Below are 20,969 nucleotides of genomic sequence, written 5' to 3'. Positions count from 1 at the left end.
ACTTTAAATAATCTCCAGATGACCTAATCTAATGTGGGTGCTATGTCAATAGTTACTGTATTAGTTACTGATAGAAACATCTGAAGGGGAGGAAAGCTTGGTTTTTGGTTCATTGTTTCAGAAAGATTTCAGTTGTCCATGGCAAGAGATGGCTTTGTGGAATTCATGGTGGCAATAGTGTGTGGCAAAGATTCCTCACATTTTTGCTGGCTAAGAAGCAGAGGACTGGATCTGAACCAGGGCCAGACTAAAACCTTCAAAAGCCAATCCCGAGTTACTTACTTCTTCTAGCCAAGGCTCAACTTGTAAAGGCTCCAAAGTCTTCAAAGTAGCACCACAAGCTGGGGGAATGAACCTTCAAAACATGAGCTCGTGGAGAACATTTTAGATTTAAATCATAGCAGTTATTACACCACATTGCTTAGGGATGATGACAAAAAATTGACACATTTAGAACAGATACAATTTTTATTTTTATTTATTTTAAAAACTATTTATGAGAGAGAAAAAAATGAATCAGGCATGCTAGGTCCTCTTGCTGCTGCAAACAAATTCCAGATACATGTACCACATTGTGCATCTGGCTTTATATGGGCATTGAGGAATTGAACCTTGGCTGTCAGGCTTTGCAAGCAAGTGCCTTTAACTGCTGAGCCATCTTCTCAGCCCCACAATTTTTATTTTTGCCCAAATATTTTCAGTCTGAGGTGGTTTGTGGGTATATAATGTAGAGTCACAGAGGGCTACTATAGGCCTTGGCCAAAAGTGAACCCAGCTTCAAACTTTAAAGGATTCTTTCAGTACTACTGATTTAGGGAGTTTTTAATTTATTAGGTGAATTTGCATACTCTCTTAGAAATATACAGATAGTTCTCTAGGCACAGAGGAAACTTTGCTCCTGCTGTCAGTGCCTTGTCTTGTCTTGTCTGTTGTTTTCACAAGGTGGGGGTGTTGTTTTGAGTTTTCTGCATGAAAGAGGTGAACACCAGCCAAGGCTAGCTATTCAAGATCTGTGCTGAGTGAGGTCTGAGGGGAGCTTCCCTCCCTATAAGTGAGACTGTTGAAGGAACTTGGATGATTCTTAGGAAATGAAATTGGGGATGCCTTTAGGTACAGAAATGGGAACAATACTCGCAAGTAAGAATACCACAAGAGCATTTGGACTTTATTGTTTTCAGGAAGGCATAAATTTCTATGCTGGTTATTATCAGCCAGGCATGGTAGCACATGCCTTTAATCCCAACACTCAGAAGGCAGAGGTAGGATGATTGCCGTGAGTTCAGGGCCAGCCTGGGACTACAGAGCAATGTCTGTAGGTCAGCCCTGGCTAGATTAAGACCCTACCTTGAAAAATTTAAAAATTTAAAAATGTCTATATGCCTCTTTTGTTTGTTTGTTGTTGAGACAGACCTGTGATGTAGCCCAGGCTGGTCTTAGATACCCTATGTACCTGAGGTTGACTTTCAACTCCTGATCCCTCTGCCTCAACTCCCCAAAGTGCTAGTACTATAGGTGTGCAACACCAAGCCCAGCCGTATGTCTTTGACAGAATTTATAGATTCTCTCCAAAGTTGACTTTTCTTTTCCAAGGTAGGGTCTCACTCTAGCCCAGGCTGACCTGGAATTCACTATTCAGGGTGGCCTCAAACTCATGGCAATCCTCCTATCTCTGCCTCCTGAGTGCTGGAATTAAAGGGATGCACCACCATGCCTGGCTCAAAGTTGACCTTTAAATTTAAGAAATAAAATGAGGGGCTGGAAAGATTGCTTAGTAGTTAAGGCGCTTGCCTATGAAGCCTAAGGACCCAGATTTGATTTCTCAGGACCCATGTAAACCAGATGCACAAAGTGGTGCGTGCCTTTTGAGTTCTTTTGTAGTGGCTGGAGGCCCTGGCATACCCATTTTCTGTCTGTCTCTCCTCTTCTTTTTTTTAAAAAATAAAATATTTTACTTTATTTATTAAAGAGAGAGAGAGAGAGACAGAGAATGGGCACATCAGGGCCTCCAGCCACTGCAAATGAACTCTAGATGTATGTGCAACCTTGTGCATTTGGCTTATGTGAGTCCTGGAGAGTCAAACCTGAGTCCTTTGGCTTTGTAGGCAAACACCTTAACCACTGCTGTCTCTCCAGCCCTGTCTGTCTCTCTTCCCTCTCTGGTTGCAATAAATAAATAATAATAAATAAATGTTAAAAAAAGAAATAAATTGAGTTCAAACATTTACTTCAGCTTTTAGGTACAGATTTTAAAGACATATTCCCAAAGATCATTCCCTACCCCCTTTGGGCTTCAACCAGTATTCAAGGTAGAAATTCAGAAATGATAAAAGAAAAAAAAAATGTCCATGTGCATTTATTTGCCAGCCCTCTTTCCTAGTGGGCTAAGCTATTAATTATTGATTATCTTTTTGTTTTGGAGATGCTGAAGATTGAGCCTAGGGCCAGAGGCACATTAGGCAAGCACTATATCAATGTGCTATACCTACGGTTCTAAACACTCTTTTAATAAGTCCTTAAAACTCAGAAGATAAAATTGGATGGGAAAAGAAAGATAGGATGGCAGTTTCTGATCCATTTGAGGAATGTGGGACGTAACAGGTATCTTCACTGTACTACATCTCTTTGGTGATCGCTTCTTGACCCCTGGGAGGGAAGTCTAGGTTGTCAGGAGATTCAGTTAGACTTGATCAAGAGTAGGAGTCAGTCATCCTCTACAATAGGGATTATCACCCAGCCCCAGGCCAAAGAAATTCCCCATTTCCGCCTCTGGTGCCTCCTGGTCCTGGGAGGCTTAAGCCCCTACTGATTGGCTTACTGTCATCTCTTCTATGGGAGAGGTGCCACTTTCATATCCCCAAGGCGTCTCTGCAGCTGGATTCTGAGTAGGGGAGTGTGTATGTGGTGTGCATGGATGGATGGCCAAGATTTCTCAGGCCATTTTACTTTGCAGTGTCATATCTCTAGCGCAGAAGGTTTTTAATTTGTTTTTTTCTTCTCTGTGAGCATGATGGGTAAAAAAATGGTTTTATTATTTATTTTACATTTCTGTAACTGTGAGGGAAGCTGCATATGTGATATATGTAATTCAGTTTTAAACTTGAATTGTAGATTTAAGGGTATCAGTTGACAGGCTGAAGGCTGTTCAAAAGCAGGCATCCTGGGAGGATCATAGAGCACTGACTGGCTATTGCAGCTGAGGTGCTATTTAAAAGATTCTTTAAAAAAGGCATTCATTCACGTTTTACTCTGAAGAACTAATTGGAGCTGCGTTATGGAGAGCTCCTATTGTTCATTCTAAGCACTATTTTCACTAGCTAAGGAGTATAGGTAATTATGTGCTTAAAATAAAGTTGCATACTTTAAATAGTAAGATATAAAAACAAAGCGTTTGTTAAAACACTTTTCTGATAATATGCCTAAGTGTCAAATCTACATATTTGCATGCATGCATGCGTGTGTGTGTATGTATATATGTATGTATGTATGTATGTATGTATGTATGTATGTATGTGCCAAGGTCTCCTGCTGCTGCAAATGAATGCTGGTCTGGCTTTATATATGGTGAGACTGGGGAATTGAACCTGGGGCCGGCAGGTTTTGCAAGCTAGAACTATCAACTGTTGAGGCAGCTCCCAAATGTTATTTTTTTTGTTTTGTTTTTGGTTTTTCGAGGTAGGGTCTCACTCTAGCCCAGGGTGACCTGGAATTCACTATGGAGTCTCAGGGTGGCCTCGAACTCATGGCAATCCTCCTACCTCTGCCTCCCGAGTGCTGGGATTAAAGGCGTGCACCACCATGTGTTATGAGCATGTAAGGACCAGCTTTTATCTTACCTTTTTTTTCTGGTTTTTTAAAGTGGAGTCTCACTCTAGTTCAGGCTGACCTGGAATTCACTATGTAGTCTCAGGGTATCCTCAAACTCGTGGTGATCCTCCTACCTCTGCCTCCCGAGTGCTGGGATTAAAGGCATAAACCACCATGCCTGGCTGATTTTACATGAATGTTAAATAATATGTTGCATAGCCGGGCGTGGTGGCGCACGCCTTTAATCCCAGCACTCGGGAGGCAGAGGTAGGAGGATTGCCATGAGTTCAAGGTCATCCTGAGATGACAGAGTTAATTTCAGGTCAGCCTGGACCAGAGTGAGACCCTACCTCGAAAAACCAAAAAAAAAAAAAATAATATGTTGCAGATATTACTCTTGTTTACTGGATAGAAAACAAATCTGACATGATGCATCTCTACTTTCCAAGCTGATAATGAGTTACTGTTGGGACTAGTGTCTGTCACTCAGTACATGGTGAATGATCGCTGCCTAGAATAAAGCCTTTCCAGAATAATAGCTTGATGACTCCAAATGCTCCTGTTGTTCCTAAAGTTGCAGCATACTATCTTTTTCATCTAAATTTTAATCTTCCTATCCCCAGGCAACCACTCAATCTGCCTTCTTCCCCCATGGATTAGTTGGCATTTACTAGCATTTTCTGTTTAGCTCTTTGAGCATGCCTTCTAACAGAAAGCATCTAGACTCTAGGTGGGGCTTAGTTGGTTAAGCATGTGCTTAGCATGCCTGAGGCCTGAGTTTATAAAAAGACATGCCTTAATTCATAGCCTTGTAACAGGGTGTTAGGGGCTCAGGAAAGTCCTTGACCCCTAAACCCTAGGTCTGTGTCTACTTTTTTTTTTTTGTTTATTTTTATTTATTTATTTGTGAGCGACAGACAGAGAAAGAGACAGAAAGCAAGCGAGAGAGAGAATAGGTGTACCAAGGCCTCCAGCCACTGCAAATGAACTCCAGACACATGTGCCCCCTTGTGCATCTGGCTAACATGGGTCCTGGGGAATCGAACCTGGGTCCTTTGGCTTCACATACAAGTGCTTAACCACTAAGCCACCTCTCCAGCTCTCTGTGTCTACTTTTAATCTGAGAATTGGATAAAAGAAGACTGAGAAGAATAATTATTATATTATAATATTATTATATTATAATATTATTATATTATATATATATTATATTATATATTGAGCAGTACAGGGCCTGGGAAAACCATGGAGAAAAAAGAAAGAAAAGAAAGTTCAGAGCTCCTGCCATGTGGGGAGCTGGAGGGCTAAAGAGCCCATGCGGAGAGTGAGGGCTGTGGGGCTTAGCTGAGGAGGAGCACACCGGTAGCTGGAAGTTCAGGAGAGGCTGGGCAGCACAGAGAGCTAGCTTGTTCTTCCCCTCGCAACTCTATTTATAACCTTATAGTGGAGGGCCCTACCTTCTGGCTCAGCTATCCTCAGGGACAGTTGATTGGTTTGGGTTAGGGGCTGTCTCAGTAAGAGGCTAGCCATGATGCCAAATTCTGGGGGCTGAACTTTGGCCAACCACATTGTTAAGGCTACATTTCAATCCTAGGAGAGACTGTGCTTCTAGGGGGGACCCACGTTGTTTGTGGAAAAACAGATTTAGGTAAGAGATAAGAAGGCAGATCCTGGCCCAAAGACACTCCTGCTTTGTTTACTTTCAGGGGTCACCCAAACTGCCTGAAAGAGCTACCTGACTCCCCTTCAGCCTGACCTGCAAACACATCAGTATTAAAGTACTTCCCTACTCAAGAATATGACCAATAGGGCTGGAGAGGTGGCTTAGCGTTAAGCGCTTGCCTGTGAAGCCTGAGGACCCTGGTTCGAGGCTCGGTTCCCCAGGACCCACGTTAGCCAGATGGTTTGCAGTGGCTGGAAGCCCTGGCGCGCCCATTCTCTCTCTCTCTCTCTCTCTCTCTCTCTCTCTCTCTCTCTCTCTCTATCTCTATCTCTATCTCTATCTCTATCTCTATCTATCTATCTATCTATCTGCCTCTTTCTCTCTCTGTCACTTTCAAATAAATGAAAATAAACAAAAAATAATAATAAAAAAGAGAATATGACCAATAGACTGGGTTGCTTCAGCCATTGCCCATCCCAGGTGACTGAGAAGTGGCAGGGTGGGGAAGGAGTACTTTCATCTCTGTGTCAACCACATGTCACTGGTGGATTGCTAACATTTCCATGGTAGTGCCTGCACAGACACCCCTCCCCTGATGACACGCGCTCCCAGGCTTTTATTTCCTGTATCTCTTTTATCTCAGTGTGTGTGGTAGCCAGGGGACCAAATGGCTAGGCAGGATAGGATTTCAATAGGCCAGTTTCACAAAGCACTGGCATCTCGTTTCATGGGACACAGGCAATGTGATCTTGTCATCATTGGGAAGCTGTGTTGGGAAAGAAATGCCCAAGGAGACCCAGAAATATAGCTCTCTCTTTCTCCATTGAAGATTCTTTTCCAGACAAGAGTGAGTAGCTGGATGAAAGGAACTTGGAACACTCAGCAAGAGCACACATGGTCTCCCTCACAATGCCCGGTGGCATCTGGGCCCATGGGGTGGAGGCCAGTGAGGTAAGGAGGGAGACTGTAGGAGTCAGGTGGATGGTGGGATGGGGACAAGTTGAATCTAGCATGCTTGCCTTGCTTTTGGTCCTTCAGAATGTTTACCATTTCCTCTCTGCTTAGCCAAAACTGGGCTGCTTAGCCCAGTGGATAACTCTTTCCCTTGTGCCTGGGCTTGTCCTAGCCTGTCAGTGCTAGGGGTCATGGCTGTGTGAGCTGGTGCCCTAGAATATGCATTAATAACTCTGGGGATAGAGTCATCACTTTTCTCTATTCAGAGGCAAATTGCTGCAAGGTTCAGTTTTTACAAAACAACTGTGGAATGGGGTTATACCTTTATGGTACACACTTATCCATCTCGTGTGAGGCCTTGAGTATGATCAGCACTGCCAAGCAAAACAAACCGACCAATAAAATCATCTATGCCAATAACCCCAGGTGCTTCTGGAGGCTGAGACCGGAAAATCAAGCCTTCAGTCTGAGTTCAAGGCCAGATTAGGTAACCTAATTGAGACCCTGCCTGAAGAATAAAAATAAAGGGCTGGGGAGGGGAATGTAGCTCAGTGGTAGAGCACTTACCTAGTATGTGCAAGGCCCAAAGTTCAATTCCCAGTAGCACGACAATAAGCAAATATGCCTGTAATTTCAAACACCATAGGGGCAATTTAAACATGAAACATTATTTTCTAAAGCATGTGATGATTCTTTTGATTTCCCCCCAATTGATGTGTGTGTGTGTGTGCGTGCGTATGTATGTATGTATGTATGTATGTATGTATGTATGTATGTGTGTATATCTATCTATCTATTGCTCTATCTATCTATATATATATATCTTCAATAATTGTAAACAATATCCCATGGTAATTCCCTCCTTCCCCCCCTTTTCCCTTCATATCATTTCCCCCTCTCAAGCAGTCTCTCTTTTATTTGGATGTTATCATCTTTCCCTCCTCTTACGATGGTCTTGTGTAGGTAGTGTCAGGCACTGTGAGGTCATGGATATCCAGGCCATTTTGTATCTGGAGGAGCACATTGTAAGGAGTCCTACCTTTCCTTTGGCTCTTACATTTTTTCCGCTGCCACCTCTTCTGCAATGGACCCTGAGCCTTGGAAGGTGTGATAGAGATATTGCAGTGCTGAACACTCCTCTGTCACTTCTCAGCACAATGGTACCTTCTGAATCATCCCAAGGTCTCTACCATCTGAAAAGAGAAGGTTCTGTAACCAATAATGAGAGTAGTATTAATATATGGGTATGAACATTAAAGGAAGTGCTTACTGGGCAGTTTGGTGAGCATAGTATATACATTTAGACAGACACCAGGAGACGTTGCACCCCTAGGGCTCATGACTACCCCTGTTGTAGGTTTTCAGTATCAGGGATGTATTCCCTCCCATGAAGTGGGCCTCCATTCAAAATAGAAGTAAAAAGTGCTACCCTTCCTTTGACTCTTACATTCTTTCCACCACCTCTTCTGCAATGGACCCTGAGCCTTGGAAGGTGTGATAGAGATATTGCAGTGCTGAGCACTCCTCTGTCACTTCTTCTCAGCACCATGGTGCCTTATGAGTCATCCCAAGGTCACTGCCATCTGAATAGAGAATGTTCTGTAACCAAAAGTGAGACTATCATTCATATAAGGGTATAAGTATTTTAAAAAGTACTTATTGGACAGTTTGGTGAGCCTAGCATATACTTTTAGCCAGACAGCAGCAGACGTTACACCCCTAGGGCTCATGACTACCCCTGTTGTAGGTTTTCAGTATCAGGGATGTATTCCCTCCCATGAAGGAGGCCTCCAGTCCAATTAGAGGGCAGTTGGTTTCCCCCATAACAGATGTGCCATAATTGTACCAGTTGGCTTATTTGGCCTGGCTGGCCAAGTATAAGGCTTGCAGTGTCCACTGTTGAGTATCTTCACTGGTGATTTCTCTCTCTCCCATTGAGCTGCATGCAGCATGTCTTTTTGCAGCTTTCTGTCAGATGGTCTACATAGAGGAGGATTTCAGCTCAGCTCCAGCAGGATTTCTCAGTGACCTTGCAGCCCAAGTATGTGGAGTCTTCAGCAATAGGGTCTTACCATCTCTTCCTGGTGGGAAACCAAGGGCCTCAACAATGGCCTGTAATGTTTGGGGGCATCAGGGACCAACCTGGCCAACAACTCACTGGAAGGTATCCCATCCTTGGCACTGAAAATTTTCTAGTAACCATCTATGGCTCCTGAGTGTTCCATTGTCCAAAAAAGTAGGTTTCCATATGACTTATTTATATCTTCTTAGATTTTGATTAGTCCTCCCTCCACCTTTCCTTTACTCAGTCTCTTCCCCTGACCTCACTTAGGCCCATTTATCTGTTCCTCTACTTACGTATATACAATACCATCCTATTAGGTCTCCACCTCCCACCCTTTCTCTTCCCTTTATATCCCCTTTCTAGCTTACTGGACTATGCTACTGAGTTTTCTTCCTACTCACACAGAAGTCCAGTCATTTGTAGCTAGGATCCACATATGTGGGAGAACATGCATGCAACGTTTGGTTTTCTGGACCTGGGTTACCTCACTTAGTATAATCTTTTCCAGATCCATCTTTTTTTTTTTTTTTTGCAAATTTCATAACTTTAGTTTTCTTTACTGCTGAGTAAAACTCCATTGTATAAATGGGCCACATCTTCATTATCCACTCATCAGTTGAGGAACATCTAGGCTGGTTCCTTTTCCTACCTTTTGTGAATAGAGTGGCAATAAACATGCCAAGCAAGTATCTCTAAGGTAATGAGAGGAGCCCTTAGGATATATGCCTAAGAGTACTATAGCTGAGATCTATTTTTAGCTGTCTCAGGAACCTCCACACTGATTTCCACAATGGTTGGACCAGATTGCATTCCCACCAGCAGTGTAGAAGGTTTCCTCTTTTTCCACATCCTCGTCAGCATTTATGGTCATTTGTTTTCATGATGGTAGCTAATCTGCAATCTGATAGGAGTGAGATGGAATCTCAATGTAATTTTTTTGTTTTTGTTTTTGTTTTTTGAGGTAGTGCCTCACTTGAGCTAAGGCTGACCTGGAATTCACCATGTGAATCCATGTGGCAATCCTCCTACCTCTGCCTCCCGAGTGCTGGGATTAAAGGCCTATACCACCACGCCTGGCTCTCAACAGTTTTAATCTGCATTTCCCTGATGTCTAGGGATATCAAACATTTTTTTAGATGTTTATATGTCATCTGTGTTTCTTCTTTTGAGAACTCTGTTTAGTTCCATAGCCCATTTTTTAATTGGATAGTTTGATTTTTCATTATTTAATTTTTTAATTCTTTGAATATCCTATATATTAATCCTCTATCAGATGTATAGCTTGCAGAAATTTTCTCTCATTCTGCAGGTTGCCTCTTTGCTCTATTCATAGTGCCTTTTGCCATACAGAAGGCTTGTAGTTTCACTAGGTGCCAGCGGTTAATCTGTGGTTTTATTGCCTGAGCAACTGGGGTTATATTCAGAAAGTCCTTGCCAAGACCAATATGTTGAAAGGTTTCCCCTACTTTTTCCTCTAGGAGTTTCAGACTTTCAGGTCTGATGTTAAGGTCTTTGATCCATTTGGACTTAATTCTTGTACATGGAGAGATGTAAGAACCTATGTTCATCCTTCTACACAAACATATCCAGTTTTCTCAGCATCATTTGCTAAAGAGGCTGTCTTTTCTCCAATGAGTATTTTTGACATTTTTGTTGAAGATCAGGTGGCTATAGCTACCCAGCCTTACAACTGGGTCCTGTATTCTGTTCCATTGATCTACATGTCTGCTTTTGTGCCAGGACCATGCTGGTTTTTTTTACTATGGCTCGGTAGTATAGGTTAAATAGGGCTGGGTTTGATGACACACACTTGGGAGGCAGAGGTAGGAGGATCGCCATGAGTTCGAGGTCACCCTGCGACTACATAGTGAATTCCACATCAGCCTGAGCTAGAGTGAGACTCAACCACACACACACACACACACACACACACACACACACACACACACACACACACACAAAATCAGGTATGGTGATATTACCAGCCTTATTTTTGTTGCTCAAAATTGTTTTAGATATTCAAGGCTTTTTGTGCTTCCAAATGATTTTTTTGGATTTTTTTTTCTATTTCCTTGAAGAATGCCTTTGGAATTTTGATGGGAATTGCATTTAATGTGTAGATTGCTTTTGGTAAGATTGACATTTTCACAATATTGATTCTTCCGATCCAAGAACAAGAGATGTCTTTCTATTTCCTACTGTCTTCTCAATTTCTTATTTGAATGTTTTAAAGTTTTCCTTCCTTGTAGAGATCCTTCACTTCCTTGATTAGGTTTCTTTCAAGGTACTTTTTTTTTTATGTAATCATGAATGGGAGTGATTCTCTGATTTCATCCTCTGTGTATTTGTTGTTAGCATATAGGAATGCTGCTGATTTTGTGTGTTTATTTTGTATCCTGCTACATTGCTACAGGTGTTTATCAGCTCTAACAGTTTGCTGGTAGTCTTTAGGGTCCTTTATATATAGAATCATTTCATCTGCAAATATTGGTAATTTGATCTCTTTCTTTCCAATTTGTATCCCTTTATGTGTGTCTTTTGCCTTATTGCTATGCTAAGACTTCCAGTACTATATTAAATAAAAGTGGGGACAGTAGACACCCTTGTCTTGTTCTTGATTTTAGTGGAAAAGCTTCAAATTTTTCTCCATTTAGTATTATGTTGGTTGTAGGCTTGTCATAAATAGCCTTTATTATGTTGAGATATGTTCCGTCTATTCCCAGTCTCTGTAGGACTTTTATCATAAAGGGATGTTGGATTTTGTCAAATGCTTTTTCTTCCTCCAATGAGATGATCATGTGATTTGTGTCCTTCAGTCCATTTATATAATGTATTACATTTTTCCATTTGTGTATGTTGAACCATCCCTGCCTCTCTGGGATAAAGCCTACTTGGGCAGGGTGAATGATCTTTTTGATATACTCTTGTATTGTGTTTGCCAATATTTTGTTGAGAATTTTTGCATCTATGTTCATGAAGGAGATTCGTCTGTAATTTTCTTTTTTTTTTTTTTTTTGTTCTATCTTTGTCTGGTTATGGTATCAGGGTGATGCTGGCTTTGTAGAAGGCATTTGGTAGGATTCCTTCCTTTTCTGTTTCATGGAAAAGTTTAAGAAGCATTGGTGTTAGTTCTTCCATGAAGGTCTGGTAAAATTCACCAGTGACTCCATCTGGGCTTGGACTGTTTCTAGTTGGGAGATTTTTGATAGCTGCTTGCATCTCCATAGTTGTTATTGGTTTATCTCTATCTTGATTTAATTTAGTTAGGTCATATAAATCAAGGAAATCATCCATTTCTTTCAGATTTTCAAACTTAGTTGAGTATATGTTCTTATAGCGTCTCCCTATGATTCTTTGAATTTCTTTGGTATCTGCTGTGATGGTCTTTTTCATCTCTAATTTTATTAAACTGTGTCTCTTCTGTCTTTCTTTTGGTCAGATTTGCTAAAGGTTTATCAATCTTGTTTATCCTTTCAAAGAACCCACTCTTTGTTTCATTGACTCTTTGGATTATGGGGTTTTTTTTTGTTTATATTTCATTAAGTTTTGCCCTAATCTTTATTATTTCTTCCTGTCTACTGATTTTCAGTTTGCCTTGTTCTTCTTTGTCCAAAGCTTTAAGGTGAATCATTAAGTTGTTTACTTGCAACCTTTCTAATTTCTTAATATAGGCACTTAAAGCTATAAATTTCCCTCTTAGGACTGCATTCATTGTGTCCCAAAGGTTTTGGTTTGTTGTGTTCTCATTATTATTATTTAACTCTATGAATTTTTTGCTGTCCTTCTTTATTTCTTCATTGACCCATTCATCATTTAGCAGTGTATTACTTAGTTTCCATGATTCTGTGTATGCTCTATAGCTTTTCTTGCTATTGATTTGTAGTTTGATCCCATTGTGATCAGATAGAGTGGAAGGAATTATTTCAGTTTTCCTGTATATTTTAAGATTTGTTTTATGTCCTAATATATGGTCTATTATAGAGAATTTCCATGCGCTGCTGAAAAGTATGTATATTCTGCAGCATTTGGATGAAACATCCTCTATATATCTGCTAGGCCCATCTAGATGCCTCTCTGTTTATTTTTTGACAGAATGACCTGTCAATTGATGAGAGTAGGGTGTTGAAGTTACCACTACCACTGTGTTTGGTGTTATCTGTGACCTTAGTTCTAATAGCATTTGTTTGATGCAGTTGGGAGCGCCTATGTTAGGTACATATGTTTAGGACTGTAATGTCTTCCTGTTGGGGAGTGTGCCTTTAATCAATACAAAGTCACCTTCCTTATCTTTCCTAATTAATGTTGGGCTGAAGTCTACCTTGTCAGATATTAGGATAGCAACCCCCACTTGTTTTCTAGGCCCATTGGCTTGAAATACTGTTTTCCAACCTTTCACCCTAAGATAGTGTCCATCCTTTGTACAAAGGTGAGATTCTTGGAGGCAACAAATTGAAGGATCCTGCTGTTTAACCCAGTCTGCAAACCTATGTCTTTTGGTTGCAGCATTGAGCCCATTGATATTAAGAGTTGTTATTGAAAGGTGCATATTTATTTTTGCCATTTTTCTTGTTTTGTAGTTCTTCCGGTTTCACCTTTGCACTCATGTTAATTAGTATTTGAGTATGGTTTGATTTTTTTTCCAGGCTCCTCATATGTGTGTTTTTCTTTCTCTTCAGCATGGAGGATCCTTTCAAGTATTTTCTGTAGAGCTGGTTTGGTCTTCAAGTATTCCTTTAGCTTGCTTTTGTCATGGAATATCCTTATTTCTCTGTCTGTTTGAATGGATAGGGTTTCAGGATAAAGTAATGTTGGTTGACAGTTGTTATCTTTCAGAACTTGAAATATATCATTCCAAGCCCTTCTGACTTTTAAAGTTTGTGTTGAGTAATCTGCTGTGATCCTGATGGGCTTGCCTTTGTATGTGACTTGATTTTTCTCTCTAACAGTTTTCCATATATTTTCTTTGGTTTGTATGTTTGGTAGTTTAATTATAATATGGCGAGTAGGAGTTCTTTCCAGGTTTTGTTGTTCGGTATTCTAGAAGCTTCCTGTATCTGCATTGGCATCTCTTTCCCAATTTAGGGGAAGTTTTCTTCTATGATTTTGTTGAAGATGCCTACTATGCCTTTGGAGTGAAATTCTTCTCCTTCTACTGTACCCTGAATTCTTATATTTGATCTTTTCATACATAGTGTCTTGAATATCTTCAAATTCCCATTCTTACTTTCCTATTACTTTGTCTTTCTCTTTGTTGGACTGTATTAGATTTGTCACCTGGTCTTCAACTTTAGATATTCTGCCCTCTCCTTCATCCATTCTACTGGTGAGATTTTCTTCAGAGCTTTTTATATTTCACTGACTGTGTTCTTCATTCCTAGTAATTCTGACTGGTTGTTCTTTATTATTTCTATTCCCTTACTTATGTCTTGTATTGACCTCTTTATTTCATTAAATTGATGTCCTGTGTCTTCTTTTATTCCTTTGGTGTCTTCTTTTCATTCCTTTGATTTCCTCTTTGATTTCTTTGTACGTATTTATAATTTTTTTGAAATCTTTCTCAGGCATTTCCTCTAACATGTTTTCACTGGAGGTCATTTCTGATGCATTAATACTTTTTGGTGGTGTAATATTGTCTTGATTTTTTGTATTTCTTATGTTATAATGTACATATTTTTGCATCTTGGATTAATTTAATGCTTGGATTTTCTAATTAGCTGCAGTATTATCAGATGTAGCAATCAATCTGCTGTCATATATTTTCAGGATAGGAGCTTAAGGTGCTAGGTGTGGCTCTTAAGACTCAGAGTAAGTACAAAAGTGACCCTAGGTGTTAGGTTTGCCTGCTATGAGAGTATTTAAGAAGGCTGAGTGGAACAAAATACAAGCGGATTCTAAAATTTAACTAAACAATATGCACATTCAATGAAAAACAGCATATAATATTTATGCAAAAGTAGGTATTATGATTACCAGATCCTCAAATATAGTCACAGTCCCTTAGGATGTGTGTTGCCCTACATACTTAATCCTGTCAACTAGGAGGCTAAGGAGTTCTGGTGTTTTGAGGGTTCCAAGTTAGCTTGTGTCCATGTGAGACCCTTCCCTAACAATTGACAGGAGAGGAAACAAAGGTACTGTAAATCCGGTAGCAGCAAATGACAAGCCCAAAATATAGCTTACTTAAGAATGGAAAATCAGCTGGGCGTGGTGGCGCACGCCTTTAATCCCAGTACTCGGGAGGCAGAGGTAGGAGGATCGCAGTGAGTTCAAGGCCACCCTGAGACTACAGAGTTAATTCCAGGTCAGCCTGGGCTAGAGTGAGACCCTACCTCAAAAAAAAAAAAAAAAAAAGAATGGAAAATCCAACCATCTATCAGATTTGACATATAATTTATCCTGACATGGAAGGTGCAATTAGCACTTCTGATTCAAGCCTATAAACCAGGCTTATTTGGCGGGTACTGACATGGTATAATCCCAGTTACCTTTGGGGATGGTTGTGGGCTCAGGTGGGCTGCTTGGGTGGCTGGATCACTGCTCTGATCGCCTGTGCTGGGCACTGTGTAGGTGAGCTCCCTTCCCCAGGTCTCTGGTGCTAGCGGTGGGGAAGGGTAGGCTCTGGATGGTGGCTGATTCTCTCCCCCCCCCCCCCCCGGTCCTTGCAATCATCTTCCTCATGAGCTGCTCCTCTCTTCTGCCCTGCCATCCTCCCTTCATGTTTCTTGAGTTTGCAAGCAGGCTGGTATGAGTGGAGACTCCTCTTACCTGGCTTTTCCTGTGGCGCAGTCCAAGTCTGGCGGCTGTGGCTATGTGGACCGCTTCTGTGGGCTCTAGCCACTCTGGATCTCTCCTGCTTCTCTGCTGCAGTTGATAATTTGTTATATACCTCACTTTTTAGTAAGAGTGTGTTTTTTTTTTTTTTTTTTTTTTTTTTTTTTTTTTGGCTTTTTCTCCCCTAGGCTCCTTTGGTGTGGTTCCTATGCTACCATCTTAACTGGAAATTTGTATTAGCTTTCTTTATCCTGAAGTAGACCTGCCACCTCGGTCTCTTTTTAAAACAAAAATGTATGTTATTTATCTATTTGCAGAGACAAAACAGAGAGAGGTAGAATGAAAATGAATAGGAATGTTAGGGCCTCCAGCATGTTCCAGTCTACATCTGGCTTTACGTGGGTTCTGGGGATTGAACCAGGGTTGTTAGGCTTTATAGACAAGCACCTTAACCAGGGAGCCATCTTTCAAGCCCCTACCATCTTATTCTTTTTGTTATTATTATTATTTTTTTTATTAACAACTTCCATGATTGTAAACAATATCCCATGGTAATTCCCTCCCTCCCCCCACTTTCCCCTTTGAAACTCCACTCTCCATCATAGCCCCTCCCCCTCCCCATCAGTCTTTCTTTTATTTTGATGTCATGATATTTTCCTCCTATTATGACGGTCTTGTGTAGGTAGTGTCAGGCACTGTGAGGTCATGGATATCCAGGCCATTTTGTGTCTGGAGGGAGCACATTGTAAGGAGTCCTACCATTCCTTTGGCTCTTACATTCTTTCCGCCACCTCTTCTGCAATAGACCCTGAGCCTTAGAAGGTGTGATAGAGATATTGCAGTGCTGAGCACGCCTGCCACTTCTTTCCAGCACCATGATGCCTTCTGAGTCATCCCAAGGTCATTGTCATCTGACAAGAGAAGGTTCTCTACCAAAAGTGAGAGTAGCATTAATATATGGGTATGAACATTAAGAGAAGTGCTTACGGGGCAGCTTGATGAGCATAGTACAACCATCTTATTCTTAATTCCATACTCTGTATGGTTTCTGGTGACCCTGTCCTGGGTGGCAAGCAGTTTTGTTGGGGCCAAGTCATGATAGGGCCTTTGTGATTCTAATTCCACCAATAAACTCCTTTCAGGAGCATATTAGCAGCACCAAAGTGGGGAGGGCGTTCTTTTGCATGAGACTGCTAGGGCTTGCCAGCCTTGTCCTGTACTTTTGCTGAAAGGAGGCAGAGAGCAGGTTTCTTAAAACTTGCATCCCGTCTCTGGTGTTAGTGTTGCCCTGACTCTGGGGAGCTGGCCATGAGCTGGTTGCCTTGCTGTGTGCAGTGTGTGGCCTGACGGAGGGGCTGGCTTCTACTGTAGCAGTTGCAGCCTCCTTTCCACGCTGCCCCACGTCACCTCTGGAGAGCCCTTCCTTGAGCCAAACCCATCTTTCTCTTTGGTGGTGGTGGCATTGATGCAGGATTTTGGGTCCCCTGTTTTGGGTCCTTATCCTATTTTACCAGAGAATTGATAAACACGGGCTCAAGAAGGATAAATTGTGAATTACTGAATTTACTTAGGGAGAAATCATAAATTGTGGGGTTTATTTAAGGAAATTGGGGTCTAGGAAAAGGCTGGAACAGAGTTGCAAGCACGTGGAAGATAGGAGACACATACTCGTGTGGAAGACACAGCGTAGTTCATGAGGTTCCTTTAAGAGAATTGAGGTCTAGGAAGAGGCTGGAGCAGAGCCACAAGCATGGGGAAGGTAGGATGTAGAAGCTTAAGGAGGTATTTAGAAGAAACTTACTCTTGTGTGGAAGGCACAGCATCTCCCCTGAGCCTCCCCATGGAAGAAAGTTAAGAGAGCAAGTGGTGGTGGCTTAAGAAAGAATAGCAGAGCAGAGACGAGGAAATGCACATGAGAAATGGGTGGTAATGAGAGTTACACCTGTGGTTACCCCAGGTTTAGAGAAATCACACAGGCACCAGGCTGAGTTTAGAAGAAATATCCACATGATAGATCTAGAGTGTTAAGGAAATACAAGTGAGGTAGGCTTAGATTGCTGAGAAAAAGCATACATGAGATCAAAGTGAGAAGTGACCCAAAATATACTGCAGATAGAAGGCAAGCAGAAAACTACCTGGGCCAAGAAGCAGTGCTTTGCTCTCCCCTAGCCCACCCCCACCAGCCAGGCTGGGTGGGAGGAAAGCCAGACTTCCTTGTATCCAGGCAGAGAACAGAGGTCAGCATGGGCAAGCCTTTATATAGTCCATTAAAAATGTATTCTTTTGTTGGATTCAGGGATATGAGGGAAGACCTGATCGCAAAGGCCAGGCCACCTAGGTAGGGTGCTAGACTGTGGGGGCAGCAGAGGGCACTGCAGCTGTTGTGCGTGAACCTGGATCTATCACAAGTTCCATTCCTATCAAGGCGGGGTGGCAGTTTCTGGTTCCTGTTTCTGGGCTCCTGTCCCTAACTGAAAGTACCTAAAAGAAGCTAACTTTCCCCCTAATTTCCTTCAGTATCAGGTGAGTCCCGCCTAGGCTTTGGAGGGTGGCTTGGTATTGTTTTCTGCTTACGACAGTTATTTCTGTTTTATGAGCACTTGAGTCAGGAGGGAGAGTGGCTGTTTTCTACTGTGCTTATTTTCTTGTTAAAACATAGATGCTGGGGTTTATGCCCTGTTTTGTCTAGGTTGCTTTGTGGTCTTTGTTAAAGTCAAGAGAAGATAACCACATAGATCACAGTGCTTTTAGTTTAGGCTTAATGTGTAGTTTAAATAACTTAATAGGATGAATCTCTGTATGACACAATATTTTCTTAATTTTGTTTTCAAGGTAGGACATCACTGTAGCCCAGGCTGACCTGGAACTCACACTGTAGTTCCAGGCTGGCCTCAGACTCACGGCCATCCTCCTACCTCAGCCTCCTGAGCTCTAGAACTAAAGGTGCGTGCCACCACACCCAGCTCAAGACTTTATTTTCTAGATCAAGGTAAAAAGTAAAGATTTTGTCTTTCTATTCTTTATTCTTTTTAATAAAGGAATGGTGGGAGTTCCAGATTAGGCAGATAATTTCTTGGACTAGGTAGGAAGGGGTGGCCCTTAAAAGGAAGGATTTTAAGGTGATCCTATGTCACACCTTTGCCATGATTTTGCAAGCTAGCCTCACTTATCTCAGCTCGTCCCCACCTGCTTCAGTTTTCCCATCTCACCCAATAAGGTCTCTCTTGAGCACACACTCTCCCCAGGTGTGGGTAGATTTCTCCTCTGAGCCCTGGCCGATTGATTGGCTGAGATACCTAGTGCAGGTGTGTCCAGGTGTGCTGAGCACGAACTCTAAAATACATCGTCTCTGACCATGCAGAGATTTGCTCTCTCTGGAACTGTTACAGCAACATTTCTCTTTACACCAGTATGATGCCTCTCTCACCCCATCAGCCATGCCAGGGTGGGAAGGGACACTTTTCATTACCGTCTTTACCTTTTGGGGGGTTGGGGGAGTTTCAAGTTAGGCTCTTGCTCTAGCTCAGGCTAATCTGGAATTCACTATGTAGTCTCAGGGTGGCCCCAAACTCACAGCTATCCTCCTACCTCTGCCGCCCAAGTGCTGGAATAAAGGTGTGCACCACCACACCTGGCATTTTTTAAGGTTGTTTTTTTTTTTTTTAATCGATGATCCTTGTTCATTTACATGGGCTTCTGGACCACATGGTGCTCCCTGCCTCAACCGTTTTCATTCATCACATTCCTGTGGTATCTGAATACAATGGGTTTTAGCCAGATGCGCAAGGTGGCACATTTGTCTGGAGTTCGTTTGCAGTGTCTACAGACCTGGCATGTCCATTCTCTCTCTCTCAGATAATTTTAAACAATGTGTTCTAAAAATCATTTTGTCTAGTCTAGAATTGCCAGTTCTTTGGTTAATTTGCAGATATGAACTCAGGGCTTGGGATTCCAGGAAGTACCCTAGAACTCCATATTTATCCGTTATAGAACTAGATCTTTATGAAGCCTGTGTACATCCTGTAACCAAAGAATACAACTAATGTTTATAAACTTTAGTATGAAAATATTGATGGCTTTTATTTTTTATTATTTTAGCTGTTTTTATTATTCTTTCAGCTAGCATACTGTGGTGGTTTGATTCAGGTGTCTCCCATTAACTTAGGTGCTCTGAATGTTAGGTCTCCAGCTGATGACAATTTGGGAATTAAAGCCTCTTGGAGGCTGTGTATTGTTGGGGGGCAGGTTTATGGATGTTATAGCCAGTTTCTCCTTGCCAGTGTTTGACACACACTCTTGTTGCTATTGTCCATCTGATGTTGGGCAGGAGGTGATGGCCACCCTCTGCTCATGTCATCATTTTCCCCTGCCATCATGGAGCTTCCCTTCAAGTCTGTAAGTCAAAATAAACCCTTTTTCCCCACAAGCTACTCTTGGTCAGGTGTTTTCTGCCAGCAGTGCCAACCTGACTGCAACAGTAGTTGGTACCAAGAAGTGGAGTCATCACTGCTACAAACTTGACTATGGCTTTTGGTTTTTTGGAAGTGCTTTGCAAGAAGAACGTGGACAAATTTGAAATCTTGGCCTAAGAGATGCCTTGCGGTGCTGTAAGTACAGCTTGATGGACTATTTTGGTCAGAGTTGAAAGACCTGAATGCAGTAAGAACTATGGATTGTGAGGTTTGGCTTGAGCAGGTGACAAAGATCTTCGCCTGGACTGGGCTAGAAGCAGTTTGTATAAGAGTCTTGCTGCATTCTGCTTGCCTGTGTCCTGGGAACTTGTGCAGAGTTGCATTGTGTAGAAATAGACTGGTGTGAGCACAGGATATAGCACAGAAAAAAAATGAAATCTATGGGGCAGAAACTGCTGCCCATTCAGCTCTAATTGTATGAGAGATTCCAACCTTTGAGATTGGGCCAGCTGAGCTGCACTGGGGCAATAGGAAAAATGCAAAGTCTTTTGAAGGGGTCTGAGTGCTCAAGGAATGTTCTGTTCTTCAAAGTCTGCTTTATTCCCTCCTGAATTAACAAATTGGCAGCCCACCTGGTATTATGGAGTAAAAAAAATACAGGAGAGGGTCAATGAATTTACAACATGGTTTTACATTTTTGAAATGGCCATGAACAGTGTGAAGCAGGCTTGTTGGATTACTTGTGTGGAGACCCAATGGAGCCATGAGGATGAACCATGGGTTGTAGTGGAGACCTAATGGAGATGCTGGGTCTTTTAAACTGACTGCCAAGGAGAGCCACCAGCACCAGATGAAGTTTTCTGGGACTGTGAGTAGCCTAGCTGGAGGGGCGGAATTGGAACTCCAGAGACTTATCACTGGTTAGAACTTTGGGACTTGAAGACTCGCTGCTGGTTAGAGTTGTTGGACCTGGAGCTACAGTTTGATGTTCACCTTGTTTACATCTTGTATTGGTTGAGTATTTCTTTGCTATATACCCAACACCATCTTTTGCAGTGTGAATGTTTATTCTCTGCCATGGTGGGATTTTTGAGTTTCTTTTGGTATTACTGCTCAGTTAAAAGACCTTGGATTATGGAGATGTTTGAACATCATTGGGATTGAAAAACTATAGGGACTTTTACAGTTGGACTGAATGCATTGAATTTTATATCATGTATCGTTATCAGTTTAGGGAGGCCAGGGGCGGAATATGATGGTTTGATTCAGGTGTGCCCCATAAAAGCTTAGGTGTTTTGAA

At 41.8% G+C, this 20,969-nt stretch overlaps 1 protein-coding gene across 2 annotated transcripts in view; it reads left to right on the top strand.

Moving 5' to 3' along the window:
• Shroom2 (shroom family member 2) overlaps positions 1–20,969 on the top strand; it is a 197,769-nt gene that overhangs the window by 94,685 nt on the left and 82,115 nt on the right. The gene's annotated exons all lie outside the window — the stretch shown is intronic.

The sequence above is a fragment of the Jaculus jaculus genome, chromosome X (assembly GCF_020740685.1).
Source record: "Jaculus jaculus isolate mJacJac1 chromosome X, mJacJac1.mat.Y.cur, whole genome shotgun sequence".
NCBI lineage: Eukaryota > Metazoa > Chordata > Mammalia > Rodentia > Dipodidae > Jaculus > Jaculus jaculus.
Note: the sequence above shows the minus strand (reverse complement) of the source record. Positions and strands in the feature narration are given on the sequence as shown.